Source organism: Dromaius novaehollandiae, chromosome 3 (genome assembly GCF_036370855.1).
Source record: "Dromaius novaehollandiae isolate bDroNov1 chromosome 3, bDroNov1.hap1, whole genome shotgun sequence".
Classification (NCBI taxonomy): Eukaryota; Metazoa; Chordata; class Aves; order Casuariiformes; family Dromaiidae; genus Dromaius; species Dromaius novaehollandiae.
In genome coordinates, this window is record NC_088100.1 from 50,247,224 (window position 1) to 50,255,343 (window position 8,120).

The 8,120-nt window shown below is 49.2% G+C and overlaps 1 long non-coding RNA gene across 1 annotated transcript; it reads right to left on the bottom strand.

Annotated features, from left to right (window-relative positions):
• Nucleotides 1–5,485: 5,485 nt before the first annotated feature.
• On the bottom strand, nucleotides 5,486–7,699 carry LOC135328017 (uncharacterized). Its single transcript, XR_010388743.1, has 2 exons — nucleotides 6,514–7,699; nucleotides 5,486–6,057 (listed from the first exon to the last, which is right to left on the bottom strand). It is a non-coding gene; the product is annotated as an uncharacterized LOC135328017 (long non-coding RNA).
• Nucleotides 7,700–8,120: the final 421 nt, after the last annotated feature.

The following is an 8,120-nucleotide window of genomic DNA, read 5'->3' on the forward strand; positions in this document are numbered from 1 at the left end:
AGGAGAAATGGCCCCTTAAATTACTTTGCTTTCTGCTCTCACCCAAACCTGGCTTCATCCTTCGGATCTGTAAGTACAGGAACATTGGATTTAGGCTTCATCTACACACACACACACACACGCACGCACACACATCGGAGAGAGGGAAAGAGAACGAGAGTGTGAGAAATTGAGTTCACCTGCTTCATACCGAATGTAACAATTGGTCAAGTATCTTGAAATGGGCGGAGCAGCCTTATATTTGCTCACATACATTTTACTTGCCATTTACGTGGCACAGGACAAAGAAATGCAACGCTATGGTGAGCACCCCTGGAATAGTTTCCAAGAAGTATAGGACACGCCAGAAAAATAGGGACCCAGAAGGGCGACCACCTCAGCTGAACAACGGCCCCTGCCCATTTGTTTCCCACGAGGGTGGGAACACAGCCCCTCGGAGGCGACGGGGAGGGAGGCCCTCTTTGCACACAGACACTCCTCATCCCACACCCAAGGCCTGTGGGGACGTGGGCTTCTGCACCACTGCAAGGAACTGATGTAGCCACTAGGAAAAAAAACGAGTAATTTAGGCTGCCAACAGTCTCTTTTCTTGAAGCTGTTCCCTGGTATCGAAATCTTTATCTATCTACCAGAGCAAACGAGTGTCCCAGCCACTTCACCTGTTTCCCTCCAGGACCTGGGAATATTTAGCTCCTTAAGCCAAGTTAAGCACTACTGTTAGGAGAGGACATGTGACTCAAGATCTTGGGCGCAAGGATAAAACTATGCTTTCAATTTGCTATGGGAAGGAAAGCTGCTTTACAAACATAGTTTTCCAAGGATGTAAAAGACTGATAGACAGGTGGCCAGGTACATTGACAGCGATCTTCCCAACAAATGATGTAAGCACCTAAAAGTTGCACATCCCTACATCAAATGTCCAGGCACCTGAGTTTTGTGGGAGAAGCAGCAGCCTTGCACGTGCTTCCTGCGCGGGGCTTGGTGTGGGATCCCAGCAGCCTGCACTACGGGTGGGACGCTGCCCAAACTGAGAAGCAAAGCTCAGGTATGAGTAGCCAATAAGAAAACTGAGGACAGAAATGTGTTTCCAATCCCCCTCTCAGCACAGCTACTTTTTCTTTGAAAGACCTCACTGGACCTATTTAGTAAAAGAAAACTGTTTGTGGAAGAAGTAATGTTGCCTTCTTTTCCAGAGAAGCTTTGTGGTTAGACTTGCTTGCTGAGGGACTGAGAGACTCAGGTTCAGCTCCATTCTCCAGCTGAAGAATTCAAACCCACAGAGACTCATACAAAACAAGGTGTTGAGAGAGACTCTCATCTCTTCCCATGTCCCAGGTCAGGATCGATGAGATTTAATGACCTTCCCAACAGACCACGTGCTATGCCCACAAGGGCAGGAGAAATACTCTCCACTCCTCTCGTTGAAAGATATGAATCCAGCATCCATGGGGCCAGAGAAAGAGCACAGCCCTCCGGTTAGTGTTTGAGGCACTCTCCCGGAAAAGGGAGATTTGTTCCTGCTCCCAAAATGAGCAGAGCTGCTGTAGTAAGCACTGATCTGTTACAGAGCCCATCTTTGAAGCAAAGGCCTGATACAGCCTCCCCCCAGCCAGCTCACGGCCCTAAACACAGAGTGAAGCTCACTTTCCAGTCTCATTCTTTGGCCCAACAGTAGTTCAAATGGTTTCTGCCGCAGGTTTCATAGGGCATGCACAGATTTTATAGGAAGGATGGAGAATGTGAGCTCCCAGCCTCAGTAGGCGACAGTCTGGTCACTCAGGAGCACTGGGAAGGGAGACCTGTATGGGTTTCATTCCCCTCACAGAGAAGTAAAGTCAGCTTGGCTCTCTCGTTTGCTATTATGACACTAGGCTATGAAACAAAAGGGTGGATCAGGACAACTTCAAGAATGTACGGAGGAAGCACCTCTAAAAGCCTTATTTTTTTGCAGACACAATTTTCTGTATAAGCACCTCAATCCTACCCACCAATTCTCTGTGAGGCTTTGCCCTGCCCAGCAGCTTCCAGAAGACCCTTCCTCATGCTGCCACTTCTTCCTGGGCATTGTATGGGGGGCCTGGTCCCCGTCAGAGGGCTGAGGGTCCTGGGAGACATCTGGGGACCTACATGCTCAGCAGAGCACTGCCACCCTGCCTTTCCAGGATAGAGGCTTGTTTCATCCCTGCAGTCCTCCTTGCTGCCATGGGGCACTCCGCAGATGAAGGCAGGAAAGAGCAGGCGGTCACAGAGGTAGCTGGGGCCACAGCGCCAGCAGTGTGAGCTGGTCAGTATTGGAGACCCGACTGGGTCAGGACAGCAGGATTGCACCAATAGGCCTGCTAGGCATCTGCTGGGTTTTGCCAGGCCTTTATATTATCTGCAGTCTCCTTCTGGAGCACCTCAGGAGACACAGTCTTCAATTCTTGGACCTCAATGGAAGAGTTTCTGTGACTTCAGTTAAACTGAAATGGGTTAATAAGCAGGAATATATTCTGGCAGAAATGAATACAACACTTGCTCCAGCTACAGCGAGATTATAACTGCTTCCTCAGAGGAAACTGAGGCATGGACAAGCAAAGCAACGGACCCACACCACCTTGGGAGTGCAGGGCAGGACCAAGGACAACTGACTTATTACCTCCCAGTTGTGAGTGTGGTCCTTGGAACAACACCCCATTGACAGGCATTAATATACACATGAAACGTCACGCTTTGGTGGGGACGCGGGAACAGCCCTCTTTTTAGCTCGCAGGTAGGATTTTAAGCACAAGCATTAGCAGGCGCTCACGCGCCCAGGTGCCTCTGGATGCCGGGGAAAGCTGGCTACTGCCGGCCGGCACGCGCGATCCAGCGAGATGATTTATAGGCAGGGTCAGGTAGAGGAGCTGACACAAAAGGGTCGAAGAGGAAGGGTGCCAGGCCACAGGCTTATTGCCGGTCGACATCTAGAAAACGGGGCGGGAGCGGGGGCCATGAGCCGAATTCCTTAATAATGCGAATTATAAAATCATTTCCTGTGTTATGGGTTAGGAAAGAGAGTGAAGGACCCAGAGATCTTCCAAACAGAAAACAGCTTTTGTTAAGGCTTTTGGCCTAAGGAGTTTGGGGGGGGTGGGGGGTGGGAAGGGAAAGTGCTGGCACATTTTTGGCTTGAAGCCTCAGACAACATATTTTTTATTCTAGTCTTTATTTTTCAAAATAAAATCACTTCAAGGCAGCAACAAAGAGGTGGGGGGAAGAGGATGAAATTAGGGGGAATAGTACCCAAGTATTTCCCCCTTCTTTCTGTTCCTGCCATTAAACACACAGTGTCTCCTTTATTATATACAGTAGCTGGATTAAGCCAGCAGCCCAAAGGCTAGGAATGTAACAAGATACTTTTATACTTATTGATCCTTTTTTAGGGAGATTGTTTTCATGAAAGTTTAATTCACCTTTTTTAGCTTTTTAGTCTAACTGCTACACATTTTATCCTGCTTCTTTGTGAAATGCTAAATCCATCGGTAGGTTTTAGTTTTCCTGGTGTAACTTTTCAGAAATTGTATATCTGCATAGCAACCCCACTGCAGGCAGCTTATGTCACGGTATCACATGTCAGAAAGATGAAAAGAACTCCAAATCTGAGCTGCTCTACAAACTTATGCCCCTGATTCTTGGACATATATCTTCTGTACTTAATGTAAGTGTCAGGAAGGCAATTCCAAGGCCAGGGAGGTGCAAACTTTTATTTTAGAGATGACAAAAAAAAAAACAAAAAAAACACGTGACCCCAGTTCAGCCTTGTGTGGACAATCAGACGAGAAACAAAGATTGTCTTTTTCCTCCTCTGCCCACTCCCCCTAGCCCCCACCCTCCCATGTCCCTGTTGTCTGCTTCCAACTGCAACCTGAGCCTGGATCCTGAGCCCAGTGTCCAGATTAGAGATTGTTGACTCAGATTTAGTGGTGAAACTTGAGCCAGACCCTGTTGATGGCATAGGCTCGAAGGAGCAGGTTTACTTAAAGCCAAAAGAGAGATTACATGTCAGACGAGAGCCTGGCTTTTCTTTATCACAAACTTCCTGATCTCCCTCCGTTTTAATAGTTTCAGCTCTCTCCCCCGCCAGTAATGTGCCCACTTTCTATTCCTTCCATAGGGTGTCGTAAATCAGGATATTAACAAGTGTGTAGCTGGCCTTTGCCACAGGCAGAGACAATGAGCCTTCTGTGTTTTTAACCAGTGGGTAGCACTTAACATAATCAATGGAGAGCTATGTGCAGAAAGGATGAAAAATTGGGGCTTGGTCTGACCACTTACAGGGTATTTCTCATCACCCAGGCAAGCTGCTTTTATGAGAATATGACATGCCCTGGAAGCTTGCTCTCCATTTTGCAGGAGAGTCATTATAAGAAATCATTACATGTTTTTTTTGTTCCTTGGCACACACGCTGCTTTTCCTTGGCTTCTGATTTCATCCATCTTTCAGGCGCTTCGTGCCTTTAGTAATTTATGTGCAAGATTTTTCCAAACCTCCAAATGTTTTTCCATTTGGCAAACTGTGTCCTGAAGCCTCCACAGAATGTAACTAACTGTAGAGTTTCCTTGTACTTCAAAACATGAGCCCTGTTAGCACAAAGATGCATCTAATACTTGTAATCCTGTACATAAAAGCTATAAATTCATATAACACAGTCACAGGCATCATTCCTTCTTGAGAGTCTTTACCAGCCTTGTTGCTGTAACCCCTTACTTAATACACAACAGAAGAATTTCTCTATGAGCATTGTTGTTTTCTTTAACTATAGCTTTTGGAAGCTTTAGGATACCATATGGAGAACTATTTTATTCTGCTGCTAGTGGCTTGCTCAATACTGGCTATAAATTAGATAATTTTCCTTGTGTCTGATAGCCATACACTACCAGTCAGACACGTTAGCTCTTACAGGAAAATCCAGGAGAATGCAACAGAAAGTGATAACCTTTCCATCACATAGAATTTAATAGAAAATTCTGTCCCTGCTATAGGACTTCAAACGGTTGATTTAAAAAAATCATGATTTTCACTCCCCACTAAATTCATCCGTTAGTAGACTCACTTTTATAGACATCGTCCCACCTTGCTCCTGTGCAGTTTCCTGGGGTTCTTCCCAGAGGGATACCCATTTGCAGATAGCCTGGCAGGGTTTTCTGAAGGCTCCCAAGGGTATCAGGCACTCATATATGCAACTAATATGCAATTAAGGAGAATGGGCATATATGTGCCCTTGAGAAACTCGCCCAGCAGGATGAGTACTGACTCAAGAAACAGGTTGATGTGAGCTGTAATCTGGGTTGCTGTGGCTTTCTTCAGGAATGTAAACCCAATGGGAGACTTCATGAAATGTTTTCCACGATGTGGTCCGGTGAGTGACTTCCCCAAAATGGCAGGGCATGTGACCAAAAGAAAAGAGATCCTTCTTCCACCATTCACGCTCACAACAAATTACCAGGCGCTGAGGAACAGAGATAGTATCTCTCCTTGTATTTATTTTTGAAATCCCTACATAATTTACAAGGTTGCATTATAAAACACTTCCATTTGTTGAATAATCCCAACTGCACTAAGTTCCTGAACAAAGAGTCTGTTTTGCCAGTGGAAATGGGTCCAGATCAGGCCTAACATATTATTTTCACTGAGTTGTGCTCCATCACTCTTTCTCGGCATGTGCTGCCTGCTTGCCCTGGAAATAAATGCTCAGTGAGAATATAGAATAACCAGTGGGATAATTCTCTTCTGCAGTTGTTCACCCAAACTACTGCATCTAACTAAATTTACATGGAAAGAACTGTGCATGTTTCATTTAAGAAAGGCTAGATTCTGCTCTTGGCTATCACAAATCCGCTGGCTTCTCCAGAATCATTTGTGACTTACCCTACTGTAGGAGAGAGGCAGATCAGAGCAGCGGTTGGGACTTCATTTTTAAAGAAACGAGCATGAACGCTGAGGGCTCTGACAATCCAGTCCTGCCTCCCTTTACGTCTGTGTCAATCCAAAGTAACTAGATGGAAAGGTCAGTGGAATTCTTCAAGCTGACACTGCTGTGATGGAGAACAGAATTAGTCTTTTATTTTACACGTTTCATTCCTCAGCCTGCCGAACTATGGTGACAGTTCTCGGAGATGCACGACCTCCACATTAACAGCAGAAGACGTCACTGTGATCAGGGCTATTATTGTGAATTAATTGCTATTATATCACTTTAAAATAAACTATTCCCTGACTAAATCAAATTAAGGGTACTTTATCAGTGTAGGCGTGAAGCACATTTTCTTCTCATAATTTACTTCCTCTTAAGTGACTCTAGATTTTTGTTTATCTTATTGGGTTGATAAAGTAACCCACTCAATTGTCAACATGCATTAGAAAATAATATCTAGCCGTCGAGGGAGAGAATGTGTGGGAAACACCAAGGACACTGGGATCACAAGCTTGTGCTTTGCCTAGGATATCAAGCTGCAGCATTTTACTATTTCTACAGCTCTTTTTTTTTTTACCTTGTTTTTATTTTTGACTGGCTGAATGCTTTCCCTGCTTTCTCGAACTCCTCCGCACTGCATCCAGTTTGCTCTTCCAGAACTGATCGACTCGTGCAGCAGGTCACCATCCCAGCTGAAATCAGCCAACAAGCCGACCATAACCCCAGCAGATGTTGGCGGTTTATAGGCCAAATGAGAGCCCTGCAGGCCAGCGAAATACCGGCACCGCAGATGTGGAGCCTGGCCACTCGACGCGAGCAACACGCGGCCCCGTCCTGCCCAGCAGGGCTGGGACTTCCAGAGGAGCAGAAGGTCTGGGAGACTAATTAGCCTGCAGAGCCAACACACCGGCCTCTGCTCCATCATTCTGATGTGCGCACAGCCCTTCAATGAAACGCTGCATGAGCGAAGTCAGACGAGGCCCTGCTGTAACTTCGCCTCTGAGCCTGGCAGTTGCTGGAGCTGGTGACGTGCCCTTGGTGTGCCAGGCCGCTGCGCGGGGGGATGCTGCCGCTCGCCCGGCCGGGCCGGGGGGCTCTGCTCATCGCTGCAACCCGAAGAGGTCCCACACGCCAAATGCAAAACCCAGGGCAAGGCTGAAGCTATCAGCACAGCGCAGCAGAGAAAAATCTTTTGTTTTGTTGTTACAGATACTCCTAAATAATGATAAAAAGAAAAATGGGCAGCTCTCAGTAGGACAGCAGAGAGATGGCAGAGCCAATCCCCAGTGTGGCTCTTTTGTTCAAAGCACGTTATTTTTCTGCTCAAGAAGCCAAACACTGCTTTCTGAACCGGACAAGACGGGTAGTTTCTGTCTTTGTGGTTAACACCAGCACCCGAAATCCCCGCAGCTTGCAGGCTGCCTTGCAGTAGGGACAGCCACGGAGGTGCCAGCAAGGTGCGGTCCAAAGCAAAGCGGGGGAAAGGCAGCGTTTTGGACACATGGCCATGCACAACTGGGCCTTGAACGCAACTCCGTGCGGCTGCTGATACAAAGCGCCATTTCCCCACGTGCCGCTTCTGCTGCTGAACGACGCAAGGCGAAATACGGCCTCTCAGCTGCGCTGGGGCTGAACGGGAGACTGGGATGGGGATGGTTTTTCGTGAATGCCGGGGGGCGCCGCTTCCAGCTCGGGGCAGTCCTCTCCCGGAACTGGCTGCGCTGGGGGCCTCCCCGGCCCGCTCCCTGCGGCCCGGCGCTGGGGGCTGCAGCCGAAAGCCGGGCCGGGCCGGGCCGGGCCGGGCCGCGACCGGGCACTAACCCGCCACTCGCCGCCGGGCCACGCCCTCGCCCTCCCCGGCGCAACCACCACCTTGGCTCCGCCCGCGCCTCCGAGCAGCCGAGCCGGGCCGGGCCGGCTCCCGCCTCCCGCGGCACCGCTGCGGCCGCAGCAGCCGCCAACAAAGCGGCGACGCCGCCCGCCGACCCCCGCGGCCCGGCCCGCCCCGCTCCGCGCCGGCGCTGCGGCGCCACCTGCCGGAGCTGTCGCAGCCACCCCGCCGGTGCCCTCCGCGGCCCGCGGAGCGCGGGGCAGCGGGCAGAGGCGGCGCGGGCTGCGCCCGACATTAAGCTCATCGCGGCTCCGGCTCGCCGAAAGCCGCCGCCGCTCGTGGCCCGACGCCGG